Here is a 15,309-nt window from a genome sequence, read left to right on the forward strand (position 1 = left end):
AACCCGTGATAATACACGCAACCTTGTGATCCGAGTCATCCCAGGGAGATACGGATTCACATACCTAACCTCTAATGAGGGAGATAAGGTACCAATTGCATTCAAATCACATTTGTACACAAAAGCTGAACAGAGATTCAACAACAAAGGAAAAATTGTTCAAGCAGTTCAAACCGCAATAGCTAGAGAAAAAGACATAGCTGACGGTAGACATATCACAGTCAGAACAGCAGAATCAGCCTTTGAGGCATTAACAACACCGTGTACTTTACCAACAACAACATTGGATCCAGAATGGTTACAATGGGTAAATTCAATCACAACGGACAAAGTATATTACTTCTTTGATCCAGAACTAGAAGAATTAAAAAATCTAAAATATGAAAAAACGTATCCTCTGCCAATCGACATTCTGCCTCTACGACATTACGCCTGTGTAATCTATACAGACGGACATGCTCAACCCTCCGTTTGGGGAGAACATGCATACAATCCCACATGTGAGATTACAAAAGAAGTGTGGCACGGAGGTAAACTAAGACCTCTATTAACAAAATCACACTCAGTAGAAACTAATTCAGAACTACAAACTGAAATATTAGCTTTGAAAATGGCGCTAGATAATGCGGATCGCGAATTCCCGACACTTATAGTGTCAGATTCATATTTCTGCGTCAAAGCATATAACAAGGATTTGCAGACCTGGATTCAGAACGATTACAAAGATGACACGGATGCACCAATAAAGCAGAGACTGCTCTGGGAACAGGTAGCTCTTTTGAAAAAAGAACTACCAAAGACTCACGTGACACACTCACTGAGTCACCAGCGTGATGGCGTTCACGTTGTAGGGAATTCATTGGCTGAAACAGCCGCAGCGGCAGCCAGTAAACCGGCTCCCGTAGATCGAAAAAAGCGTACATTAAAATACATTGACGGCGAAACAGTGCTGGCAGTAAAAACGTCATCAAAAGGCGACTGCTCGGCGTTACCGATCAACTATCCACTCAATTACACATACATCATAGATGCAAACTCCATTCCTTTTGCTCGAATCCCTGGAGTGGGGGATAGAGTGATTCCAAACATGGACAGGAGAAACTTGTTAATCGCAGACGCACACATGGGCGAGGGTCTCAGACACCTTAAATTAAAAGATTCTCTGGAAGAATTACAATCACGGTACTGGTGGCCAGGCATGAGCCTGCACTACACCATGTTTGTAAAAAACTGCCCAAACTGCAACAGAGATCGCAGTGGGGAGAGAAGCAGTTTAATACCTCGTCGTATCAAGGCAGATAACATCACCACTAAAAAGAATGGCTTGCGATTAACATATACAGGCTAGTTCCCACTTATAATGTAGATCCACAGCACTCGGCTGACGTCCGGACTGTTATACAAGATTTGCGAGTCTAAATGGCATATACGCTAAGAGCATGCTACGTTCGACCATTTTTTTTCTTCTTTTTTCTCAGGCAATCCAGCCTGGGGGGGGGAAAGAATGGCCAAATGAGCACAGCCCAGCGGGAATCTTCTCACTTCCTTCCTGAGGGTATGGGATGGTGTAAAGAAAAAACCAAGACAGAAAGCAATCTATAATAGAAAGGATATTAGGTTCGGGAGCTGGGTGGGTCAAACATCTAATAAGTGTCCAACGTAGTCTAAATAACTTGCCAAGAAATTCTCTGAAGGGATTCAGTCCGTACGAATTATTATTCGGAACTAGGATGTTGATCTCTGACCTTGATAGTCAGACTTCAGTGGTAACAGAAAAAAGCTTTGATGTCAAAGACCGTTTGGCTATTTTGCAGGACTTAAACAAAACAAGAAAAGACCTGAGCAACATACAGTTGAAAGAACAGCCAACGACCACTGAAGAATCACCACCTGTCCCAGCAAGACCTGTCTGGATTCCAAAAGTCGGGGATCTAGTCAGGGAGAAGATCGCGGTAAAGAAGGAATTTGGGCCTTCTTACAGAAAAGCAGTTCCTGTATTGTCTGTCAACGGGACAAGATCAGTTGTACTACCGCCACTTGCTGGAAAAAAGGAGAACCGAGTTGTATCCATCGACCTGGTAAAACCACAACATGTGGCCGATAACCAACAGTAGGCCAAGTGGACTCCCAATAAGTAGCAGAACACCAAGGTTTGCTACCAGTACAGAGGTCCTATCAAAGAGGCTCATCACATTCGAAACGCCTACAGAAGAACAACAAGGACTATGCAACAATGCAATAGAACTTAGACCTCTGAAAACCCAAATAAAGACATTTAGCAGAGACACACCAATCTATACAGAAGTACCAAGTGAAAATGCAAGAAACAAAAATCCTGAACCAATTGGAACAATTGACAGAACTGCATCCGGTTACTTCATCAACTTCGATGATTCCTCTGAAGGCTTCAGCGAACAAAAGACACAGCCATCATCAAAATCCTTTAAAGACAAAGCGAAGGAACTTTTGAAACAACTGAAAGAAACATATCTAGTTTCTCCATAGATTGAATTTTGGGTGGGTTTTGGTGCATTTATCCTCATACTTTGGCTCATCATGGTATTTACCTTGGGACGCTTCATTGAGGGAAAATATGCTAAAATGGACACAGCAAGTCAGAACATCAACTTGGTCCTCAAACCACACACATCTTCACACGTCGAGAAAAGAGAACTTTCTTCAGAACTTTCTTCAGCCAACTTCACAGCAATTCCAATATCTGGTGGGGTAGCCTGGGACAACACTGACTATGAAATTTATGGTCCGGTCGAGATCCTGAAATATCCACACCAAATCAAGATCTCCTTGAGTGACTTTGCAAAACCAAACTCATTTGCTGATGATTGGGACTTTGAAAGTATAAACAATATGATGTCTGACTTAGTAATGTCTGCTAAATTTACAAAACATGATTATTTGCAGGGTTCTACAAATTATGACAGCATGTACTGCTATAACCATTATGGTAACCATTTCTTGCATAAATCTGCACAACCTAGAAATGTTTTAAATTTTAATCAATGGGAACATTGTGCTACACCTCCAAAAGGGAGCTCTAGAACCGTGTATGGCAAATATTCATATTTTTCAGGTTTTAACATAACTAATGCTGAAACATTTTATTACAAATTGTCAAGCAAGACAGGGATGAAAACCATGATAACCAACACAAAATTGATATATTCAGATTCTTTCTTTGAAAAAATGAATACTTTTGGATTTGATTATTGGGACAAACATGTTGATTTGAAAAGTGTTTGGGGTACAAAAGAATGGCAAGTACAGGGTATAGAAGCTTTGTTTAGAGCCTGCATGATCCCAGAACAAATGATATTTTTAAATGACACCGTTCAACAAACCACCTGTCTTGGCTTAGCCAAAATCAAAGATTTAAATAACCTGTCTATTCCAAAGCCAACAATGTTTAGCAATAATTCTGAAACAGATGAAGAAATAGACATAAACCATATACTTAACCAAAACAGAACACATCCTGATTGGAAACAATGGTTGATCTGGCCCACAGATACAAATAACTGTCAAGATAGATTCCTGAATAAAACACAGGGTTTCAAAATGAACAGGCCAGACCCTAGATATCCCCAAAGACATCACCCAGGGATAATAACAACCTACAGTGTGGGCAAATTATGCCTTCAATGGCTACAAACTTCCACACTGCCTGAAATTAAGCAACACCTAACTTTACTTACTGATGGTGCTGACTTGCGTGATTTCATAATGGGACCACGCAAACAGCGTCAAAAGCGTTTCATAGCAGCCTCTGTATATGCAGCATACAATGAGGCCTGGAAGGTTACTCAAATTGAGACAGCAGAAAGAATACGGGAAATTGACCGTATTAATTTGGAAAAATCACTTTCTGTAGTGGACAATGGGTTAATGACTCTGTCCTCCAGAATTTTTTCATTGGACAGCATTGTGTCTTCAGCAATCGATATATTATCGCAAGACTTACTGTTATTACAACATGGTCAGTCACAATTGCGTTCTATTGTACAGCTTGGCTGGACGTTACAAAATCTGCGTTCAGGCTATGTGCCTTGGCGTTTAATCAACACAACGTCACTATTTCAAATCTTTAACCTTACTGATAGACAAATCGGTATGGCGCAGAAGGGTGCTGATTATACAATCTTGAGCATTGAAAAACTAGAAAGATTACCGTTGACAATGTCAGAACGACCTGTCAGTGAATGGATAATCCACGGAATCATAAATATTCCAATCTCAACCTTCAGGTTTCAATACTGCCAAAAATATATACAGGCTGGCATGTACGAGAAATTGGGAAAGGGGTACCTTAAAACAACATGGAACCTGCCCTATTCACATGCATGTATCAGTAACATAGGACAGAAAGTGTTTCTTAGTGGCATCAATTGTGCTATGTCACTAAGCGGCACGCTTCTGTGTAACGGTATTAGTTTGCACGGAGCCTGTGAAGGGAATTCATACAACCTTTCATGTCACCAGCAAGGCGCACCTGCAACTGAAATAGAACCATTCTTTCAAAGACTCTATAATGGGAGTTACATTCTTATTGTAGACCGCAGATGCTGTAGTCTTATGCCCGGGACTCCTTATCTCGTCACTACGACGGCGAAGGTCAAGTGCTGTGGACGTTCTTTGTTCCCCAGCTCCTTTCCAGACAGGGAGGCGAGGGCATGGCCCAGTTTGAAAATTACTTCTATTCGAATAGACACTTTAAGCAGAATGAAAACAGTGCTTCTTCAGACGCCTACAAGGCTCACGTCATCTAAAGAAACGTATGATCTACAAGTCGCAAGGACGACTGCAGAGATACATACATTATTATCAACTAATTCCCCCGTACATTTCGCGGAAATCCTGAGCGAAATCTTAAATATTTCTGATACCACAGGGGTCTCAAAGGTATTTAAGACAGTATTTTCGATGGCATTAACACCATTCAAAGCCATACTGGGTATTTTTCCAGACTTCGTCCATTCGATTTTTGGCAGACTTCCCCTGATCCTAGGACTAATTGCAGGAATCCTATTCCTAGTCCTTATTTTTCGTTATGGCAACCCATGTCACAGATCAAACTCTCGCGACAATGGAAGATACGATCCTAGCCATTGGATACCGGGACCGGATATCAAAAATCCTGGGACTATCCCGGCTTAGAGACCTAAACATGACTTGGTTTCTATCATTTCGACCAATGTGGCAAAGGTGTGTTTTACCTGTACTAAGGTGTCTGCTATGCGGAGAAGAATGCGTGTTAGACACCTGTCTGACGCTACAATCGGATGCGCCGGTGGATGCAGATACACTGTTGGTTCCTACCAAGGTTCACGCACTGTGCTGCCCTCAAAGGCTGCCAATTCTGATGACGGCATTCCTGGAATCTTCACCACTGCGATTGAAGAGTAGTGAAGTTCAAGATGAAAGCAGCATCGAACAGGTACGACCTTCTGTCAGCAATGCAAATCAGAATGTCAATGGAGACAATCATGCGCATGAATGCATGGTTACCCCTATTTCCGACTTAGAGGAACTTTCCCATGAAGCTGTTGACAGTTTTTTCGAAAGCCTGAATGATATGATGTTCTCTCCGGAACAGAAATAGAGACTTTTGAGTAAACTCGCACACGGCGTTCCCTGAATTCGGCCTTCAACTTTAAAAATAAAGTCACATGAACAATTACAATCCAGTTCACGGACAGCAACTTTTTTCAGCAAGCCCCTAAAATATTTTTCTATATATTTTTTCCCGGGACACTGATTTTCTGCTTAAAGTAAGAGACTATTCCTAGAGAACTAAGATTTCTATTTTAGATACTTTATAGACTTTATAGACTTTAGCTGCCCGCTGGTATGTTCGCAATAGATTTTATGTGATGAAATGGTTTCGACTTTTTTTCTGTATAGCCATATTAAGAGCCATTTCATGTGTATTTCTCATATACCAACAATCAATAATGCATAACAATGCGTGTTCACTTTTGCATTTAATTCATAGCTTAAGTGCATACAATATATATGACTGCAATTTTTCAGTATATTTGAAAATTTCGAAATGCATTTATGTATTTTGGGGTGGTAAGGTATACACTATACTCTATAGTATGTTGTACTATGTTATACTATGCATAGATTAGTAGATATGACCATAGTTAGCGTGGAGTGGGTGTCGTGTATTTCTATAGGTTCTGATTCGATCCCCCTATTCCTGACCCTATTCTGGTTAAACTTACTAGCTAGTTAACTAACAGTCAGCCCATGAGGCAAGAAATCCCCCATGATGCAGATACCGTTATCTGACGCAGTCACACTACGGCACAGGAACGTGTTATCTGATTAGGTCATAACGCTTGAGATCTAATTAGACAAGCGATATTCCTCCAGCCCCTGATAAGGCATACGACGTTCTCATAACAAATCAAACCTATGACAACCTGGATAATCCGTGCGGCCATTGTTTTGATTTCACAGAGAACTTTAGTAAAGAATGTGCTAACGAGCAAGTCGTATGACATCTTTATTGACGTACCTATGTCCATCCTTACGTCAATCTCGGCACCTTTAAGGTATAAATATTGCCGACCTTGCCCTATGCAAACACACGCGTGGTGACAAGACGGAGCAGCCATACTTGCCGAAGCCGAGAGCAGAAGCAGACCCCGCAGGCAGCAGCCCCGCCTTCCTGACGCGCTGAGAGACGCGCTGCTATCTCAAGCCGAGAGACCCAGCACCGGCGCTTCTGGGCAGCCCTCGCAGGCAGCCTGGAATATCGAGAGCAGAGAAAGAGATACCATTCCTCATTCATCCTAAATTCCAGGTACAGAACTGAATAACCCCTCCTAGAGAATTCTTTAGTTATTCACTTGGCAAAAACAAACTTAAACTAAACTGTAACTTTCTATTCCCGCCCACGCATTAGACTTAGGTCAGGTACACGGGGTAGGCGTATTTAGAAACACCAGTTGAGTACGTTTAGTCAAATGTATATGTGTATGTAAATATATTTTAATCATTTTAAACATCATATGGCTCAGAAACCATATCAATGTTTTTACAGTATTATTTTATACTATTGCTTCTAATGTATGCACTTTACTTAACTATAAGTATTGCAATAATATCGATCCATTTCTCTTGTACGAGAAAAGAGACTGATCAATAAATAACATCTTTTATTGAACACGCCCGTCTCTTCCTTTTCTCTACATTCTGATGAGACTAAGAATGCACGTACTGACTGAGTAAAATAATTGCCTTGTGCTCACACGACTCTCGAGATTGACTCTTGATTAGGGGAGAGCAAAGTTGTCATGTTCTATGGTTGTCAGAAACTAAATCCCTTCTTGTCTAATCAGGGGAGTTCATCCTTCCTTGAACATTCGAGAAAGTTTCTAGCGAACTCTGAGCTTAGCTGGCAAACCCAAAAATTAAGTCTAGTTTCGACAGTAGTAGACCTAGTTAACGTCTGGCCTAGGCCTTTACTGCTGTAGGTACTATTCCAATGCGCAGAGCCTATTGGGAAAATAGGAGCTACACTACTCCTGCAACCTATGTGGTGCTGCAGTGCAAGACATGACCCACCTGATTTGCATTTGCTCAATGCTAGAGCATGATCTTCAGAGTTTACTAAGGAAAAGTTAAACGCAAAAGGGATGTATGACATTACAACGCATGCTTTTACCACGCATGCCTTTACAACGCGGTTTTTACAACGCATGCCTTTACAACGCATAGTGCTTTGGGGCGCTGGATAGTGAATAGTTTAATTTACTATTCCAACTCCAGTCCCTGTGGATAGTAGGGAAGGTGTTGGATAGTAAATTAAACCTATTCCCTATCCTAGAGCGCCCCCCAGCGCAATGCGTTGTAATGGTTTGCGTTGTAAAAGTTGCGTCGTAAAGGCACTGCGTGGTAAAAGTTGCGTTGTAAAGGATGTTTCCCACGCAAAAGGTATTCGCACATGCCGTTCAGCGATACTAAATGTGCTGGACTCAGAAGATCCTCAATTCATCTGTAGAATTATTAAATTTGTTATCAACTTTGAAAATGTATCTAAAAAGTCAATATGAACCCGAACTTTTGAACTCTGATATCGCGATCTGCTTTGACTGATTTATCATCTGTAATCCAAACTACTGTGCACAAGTTATTAATTCAAATATGAAATCTCCTGTAGCTGTGTTCTTATCTTTTCTACTTAGGGTTGTTTTATAATCTGTATTTTATGTATATAGTGCGTAAAGGAATGTGGTTTTATTACATGGTATATTGTAACGGTTTTAATTAACTATACAATAAAGAATATTCAGTTAGTGTGCACAGATTTCTCACAGTGCACTATAAAGCAGTGCAGTGTGCATATATTTCTCATATTATAGTAAAATGCAGTGCAGTGTGACAGATTTCTCATAATATGGTAAAAAGCAGTGCAGTCTACAAGTATACTTTAAGTATGTCCCTTGTAGTGTAATAAAAAGCAGTACAGAGTGCACAGATGTCTTAGTATGGTAAAAAGCAGTGCAGTGTGCACATATTTCTTAGTGTAGTGAAAAGCAGTGCAGTGTGCACAGATTTACTGTTTAAGTTGTAAATACCTCTCAGTGCAGGAAGAAGCAGTAGAGTGGACATATTTCTCATGTTATAGTGAAAAGAAGTACAGTGTGTGCAGATTTCTCATAGTACAGTATAAAGGAGTGAGGTGCTAATAGTGTTCTAACAGTGTAGCAGAAAAACAATGGGATATGCACACATTTCTTATAGTGCAGAAACAATTCTCAGTAGTGTTAAAAGATTTCTCAAAGTACATTAAGCAGGAGTTCAGAATGCACAATCCATAGTGCACATACTTCTCATACTTAAACAGCATTGGAGTGTGTATAGATTTCTCAGAGTGCATTAAACAGCACTGGAGTGTACATTGATTTCTCCTAGCGCAGCAACAAGATGTGCAGCGTTCCCTTATTTCTCAATGTGTTGTAAACAGTAGAACAGTATGCACACACTTCTCATAGTGCAACAAACAGCAACATGCAATGCTTTATCATAGTCTAGTAAATGTAATGCAGTCTATACACTAAGCGCAGAAAACAACAGTGCAGAGTGAACAGATTCAGCAGTGCATGAAAGAGTAGTGCAGCCCATATGTTGCAATCACACAGAAAAAAGCGCGTTGTGTACAGATTATTCAGTGTAATTAGATGGAAGGTGTCCAGAGTTTTCATAGTGTAGTATAAAGCAGTGCAGAATGTACACATTTCTCAGTGTAAATTCAGTGCAGTGTGCACAGATCCCTCATATTGTAGTATGATGCAGTGCAGCGAGCACAGATTTCTTACAGTATAGTAAACAGCAGTGCAGTGTGCACAGGTTCCTCATAGTACAGTAAAAAGCAGTGCAAAGACTCATATTGCAGTAAGAAGCAGTGATGTGTGAACAGATCCCCTCAATAACACAAATGATAAACACAAACACCCCTGGGCAGTTTGGAATGCCCCCCTCCCCCCAGAGGTCTCTAGTTAGAAGAGCCTAGCACAGCCCGGTTACTGGTAGGGATTTCCTCCAGGATGATTCAGTCTATTTCTGCAAACACAGCACAAGGTGCTGTCAATCTCCTACCTGTGCAGATATTCCCAAGCTCTCTCCTCCTCCGGGGGCTGGAGCGGGGAAGGTGAAAGTTTGGAGCCACCGGGGGCGCCCGTGAGGGTCTGAAAGTGATGTCAGGATCCGTCACTAGTGCTGTCTCTGACCCGGAAGAGGAAGCTCTCCCTATGCTATAATGTGTTGAGTTGATTCATCAGCAGAAGAGGAGCGCCCTCTGCTGTCCACTGACAGAAACTGCCTCCAGTCGAAAATTCATTTCACACGAATAAGCATTTCGTTTGCAGGAAAGGCCTGAGTTTTAAAATGTGACAGATAGGGTTGCCATCTAAAACCAGCTGAGATGGCAACACTAGTCGCAGACTTGGATTGTTTTAAGACACACAAAACAAAAATGACTTGTCCAATCCAGAACCCCTCACAAATGCGGTATTACTAGGGGGCTGGTTGTTTTAATTTACAGACTTATTAATTTTAAGGAATCTCGGTTGTTTTAATGTATTTTTATAATTGGGTTTGTTTGTCCTGTTTTAGACCGGATTTAAGAGGTAACTTGACACATTCAGAAGCTAATATTTAAACACGGGGTTACATAATAATTGTTTTGTGTGACTGTCCCAGATGGTATTATGGGCCTCATTTATGGAAAGTGTTGCATCGCTAGGAGAACCAGCCATGACTCACTTTTCATAGCGCCATCCTTGCGACACCTTGGATGTGCCGTATTTACTGTCGGCTTTCCATGTCGCAAGGATTTACAGATATGGCAGTATTCCTGGCGTATCGGTAGGTGCAAAATTGGCGCATTGCTGGAGTGTGTCAGAAAACAGACGTAACTCCAGCAATGTGTCCTTTCACATAGGGCAAGCCCCATGTGCAAGGGACGGCGTCAGTCTTACGCCTGCTGCTAGGCAGGCGCAAGGAATTGATGCAGTGGCGTCCTAGAAGTGCGTAGTGAAATCTGATAGATTTCACTGCGCCACTTCTACGACCGTTGTTTGTGGGGGAACGCCCACCCTGCATACATTATACCGGATGCAGGTATAATGTAGCGCAGGGGTTTACAATGTGACACATCTATTTGTAAATATGTTGTGATGTGGGGCATATTTTACGCTGCCAGTGCATCCCAAAAAGTGACGAACCGGAGGCGCAAAGGGCTCATAAATAAGTCCCTATGAATATATAGAGTGAATATAGAGTAAAATATTTGTTTTATAAGTTTGAAAATGTATGAATGGTATACAGATTTGTAGGATGGATTTTTAATAGAATTGATTAGGATTGAGCCACATGAATGTTTTGTAGGGGAGTAGTTTTGCACACGTATGCTGGATATCTTGTGGTGTTCTTCATGCCCATGGGCTCTAGGTGTTATACACTTTTTGGGGAGTCTTTTTTGTTCTTGATACAACAGACTTCTTGACGAGAAAGAAACTGTTTGCTGTGACATATTTCAGGTCTTTTTTATTTTCTAAATATGTTTCTGTTACTTGACCAGTGAATACATAGGTACATCTAGTAGATGCTTTTGAATTTAATAACTAAATACACCTGGGGATGATCTTTTGGCATGGATGTTCCGGTGACTGTTTTTGATTATGGTTACTCTATTATTTTTTGGCAGATTTTAATGTTAACTTTTGTACATGTAGCATGCTTTTTTAGCCTTGATGAAGTCGTATAAAAAAAAGAAACGTGTTTGCTAGACTGGCGGTGCAATAAAGAAGATTTTGAACAACAACAGATACCGGAGTATTGTACATCGAACTCCTGTAAACTTGGAGTGCTCAAATGATCACTGTGCAAAAACCAAAGGTTTCAGTTATGGGTGGATGATAATGTCAGTTATAATGTTACATTTTAGACGTAAAAAACACTGAAATTCACCAGGTATAGTTTGCTGAGCTAACTACAACCTGCCCCCGCCAATCACAGGGTAAGACCTCATACATTACATCACTCATGACATGTTAAAATGACATCAAAATGACATCTCAAATGACGGCCCAATTTTTTTTTATTGACCCCTCCACTGCCTCTTTATGCACTATTGTTTGTGAAATGCAGGACAGAGGGACTAAGTATCCATGTCCTGTAAGGGCAGCCACAATATGTTTCTTGATGTTGCAGCCACCCAGTCACATCGCTCGCTGCCGCTGAACTAGTCTTAATTTGAATAATATATATATATTTTTAATTTCCCAGTACTTCCACCAGATCAACCGTCCACATAGAACTACCTTTTACATTTTACATTTCTCAAAAACTACCTAACAAATTTACATCAATTCAAAACAATCTATGGCAAAGTCAATAGATCACGCTTGCATTTTAAGTCCTGGCTAACACATTATAGTAAAGCCTGCTGGTGGAAAAAAACAAAAAAAACAATGATTGATTTTTGTACAGAATGCATCTATGAGATGAAAAAAATAACGTGATAATTCAGTATACTTTCAGATGTGAAATAGACTGCTATGCATTTGAAAGCAAATATTCCATAGGAGGAGGAATAACAACACCAAAGAGTCAATAGCATGAGGCGAGAGGGTAATTCTCCTCTGAGTGGAGTCAAAGCTCAATCTATGCACAACTTGAGAACAGGTAAACAAACAGCAGCACCCTCAAGCTAGACCTAAAAAGCATGAGACACCATGGTTAATTGTTCATGGGATTTATGACTGAGAAAAATGAACCCCTGCTGCAGAACGTTATATATAAACAACATTTATAACAATAAGTATATATATTGTTTTTATTAAACAAAAGCTTGACAGCACAATCACAGAGCCATTTTTTTAAATGCATTCTCCAAAAGGGTGCTTAGGTCTTCTATGCACAGTACTATTTCCCAATGCAATGCAACAATGAAAACAACCGTTAATGACCGTCCCATGTATTTGGAGACTCTGGGCCTCATTCCTCCCATCAAACCGTTGCTATTTACACTGACTTCGGAAGCCTCTGTATTCCTCCTAATTGAACCAGATCTTGCCTGAGATCTTCGGGCACCCCCTACTTTGGAACACCACTTTTTCTGCTGCAAAACACCAATCTAGATCCTTACTCCATTCTCTAACACTGGGAGGTTGGTGGGCCCCCCAAGCGTTTGCTACATTTCCTTTTCCCACTATGGGCCAGATGTAGGAAGGCCATTACCAGTCGGTAACGGTCGAAATCGGCCGTTACTTACCGGTAATAGGCTTTTCCTATGTAGGGGGCAAATATACCGATTCGGTAAATACCAAATCTGTATTTACCGAATCATCATTTACCGATTCGGTATTTACCGAATCGGTAAATGAAATGTAGGAAGCACTTTGAAGTGTGCTTCTGTGCTTACAGGATTCGTTATTTACCACCAACACTTAGTTGGTGGTAAATAACGAATACCTCTGTAAATGCAAATATGTGCATTTACACCTGTGCCATGTGACTAACATACATGCCCTTAGGGCATGTATGTGTGCCACATGTGCACACAAGTACTATTCAGGGGTGCAACAGGGTGTCAAAGTGACACTCTGCCACCCTTGAAGCTTTCCCTATTTTACTGAATCGGTAATTACCGATTTGGCAATTGACATTCATTCCTATAGGCCTCAAGGCCCATAGGAATGAATGGCAATTACCGAATCGGTAATTACCAATTCGGTAATTACCGAATCTTAACGATTTGGTAATTTTTACAGATTTTTTACCTACATAGGATTTACCGATGTTAAGATACCGAATCGGTAAAATTCGGTATTTTAGAATCGGTAAATCCAATTTACCTACATCTAGCACTACATCTGCTATTAAAGCCAAATTGTGGAATACTTGGGCCATCGGACCTCTCCCGTCACACACAGTAGGTACCATCTAGCATCCAGTGTGACCTCCTGATCCACTACATCGGTCATTATCTGTGTAACCTCCCGCCAATACTGCTGAATTCGAGGGCATGTCAACAATGTGTGGATAAAGGTTCCATGCTCCCCACAACGCAGTGTGCAAAGTTCAGTATCACTGCGGCCAATGCGGTATAGCAGTGTCCTTGAGGTGTATGATCTGAGTAAGATAAGTTGTTTTATAAGGCAGACCGTGACCAGACCGCTACCTCCCTAGGGCTCTGTTTCACCTCTGCCCAATTGTCGTCCTCTAGTATTCCCAGCTCGGATTCCCACGAAGGGGTCTAAGGGGATCAGGCATGTTGTTCAGAATTTTCTTGTATACCAGGGAGTAGGCCTTATCAATCATAGGATCTAGTAGAATCCTGTCTTCTTCACTCTACCAATTGTTCACCTTTCGGAATGTGGCAACTAAGTGCATGTTTCAGTTAAATGTATCTAAACTGTTTGGAGTCAGTCATCTGGTACTCTTTCTTTGAGTCCTTAAAGTTTATAAGCTTGTGGCCCCTCCATACGTCTCCTAAGTAATCAATCCCCAACACTCCTCACTTGCAGAAACCCTTTAGTCCACCCACTTCTTGTAGTAGGTCACTATCCCACAGAGAAGTCCTTTCCGTCAATTTCCCTTCCCAGCCCAGGAATGTTGTCATCTCTCTCCATATACATATTGGTGTGTGTGTGAGTGTTGGCAGGTGGTTTGCAACCCGCCTTCGATAGAATGCCGCTAGGTATCCCCATCCGTCCCATAGACTAGTGATCAACCCTGTATGCTGGCTCCTCCCGCCCCATAAACACCCACACGTTAATTCTGACCAGCTGTGCCGGCCAGCAGTATTTCCTGATGTCAGGGACTGTCAGTCCGCCATCATACACCCCGCCTCCAGTTTATGCAGGGCTATTCTAGAACTACCTCTGTCCCACAAAAGCAGTCTTATTTCATTGTTGACCTTGCTCAAAAAGGCAGACAGTATTTTACCGGGCACGCTCTGTAGGACGTATAGTAGTCTTGGTGGCTCCTTCATTTTAAACAAAGCAGCCCACCCCATCAAGGACAGAGGCAACTGTCCCCAGTGTAGCACATACCTGCGCAGTCTATCCAACTGAGGAAATAAGTTATCTTCAAGGAACTTGCTGCTTTTCTGCGAAATTATTATACCCAGATACATGAATTTGTACTTAATTAGGAAGGTGTGTGTGCTGGACGGCAGAGCCGGCACACCTCCAGCCAACACATAAAGGAGAGATTTGTCCCAATTTATCTTGTAGCCAGAGTATCCACCGAACAATTGAAATATATGTAGTACCAGAGCTATGCAAGACCACATATTTGTGGTATATAACAGTATGTCATCGGCACACATCGGTATTTTCTCATCTCATCTATTGCCTCCCGCTATGCCCTGTATTAATGGGTCACTTCTGACCCACGCTGCTTATCGCTCCAGTGCCAAAGCAAATAAGATAAGGGAGAGTGGGCATCCCTGCCTCGTACCTTTATGTAGCATCACAGGCCTTGACACTGCCCCATTCACTCTTACTCTGGCTAGCTGGTTCGTATACGGGAGTTGTACCTAGGCGCAAAACTTGGGGCCAAACCCAAACCTCACAAGCACAGCGAACAAATACGGCCATTCAATATTATCAAACGCCGTACAGTCATCAAGAGACAATAGCACTGCATCTTCTTCCGGCCTTATCTTTGTGATATGCATCACTCCATATAGGCGCCTTAAGCCTGGTGCTCCTGTGAGACATGAAGCCCGACTGGTTGGGGTGTACTATGGACGTTATGACACCACTGAGT

General features: G+C 41.5%; 1 protein-coding gene across 1 annotated transcript in view; it reads right to left on the bottom strand.

Annotated features, from left to right (window-relative positions):
- Nucleotides 1–9,750, bottom strand: part of LOC144760124 (uncharacterized) — a 141,815-nt gene extending 132,065 nt beyond the window's left edge. Inside the window, exon 1 of the mRNA XM_078646517.1 lies at nt 9,628–9,750. The gene's annotated coding sequence lies outside the window, so the exon portion shown is untranslated. The remainder of the gene's footprint in view (nt 1–9,627) is intronic.
- Nucleotides 9,751–15,309: the final 5,559 nt, after the last annotated feature.

Source organism: Lissotriton helveticus, chromosome 1_1, assembly GCF_964261635.1.
Source record: "Lissotriton helveticus chromosome 1_1, aLisHel1.1, whole genome shotgun sequence".
Taxonomy (NCBI): domain Eukaryota; kingdom Metazoa; phylum Chordata; class Amphibia; order Caudata; family Salamandridae; genus Lissotriton; species Lissotriton helveticus.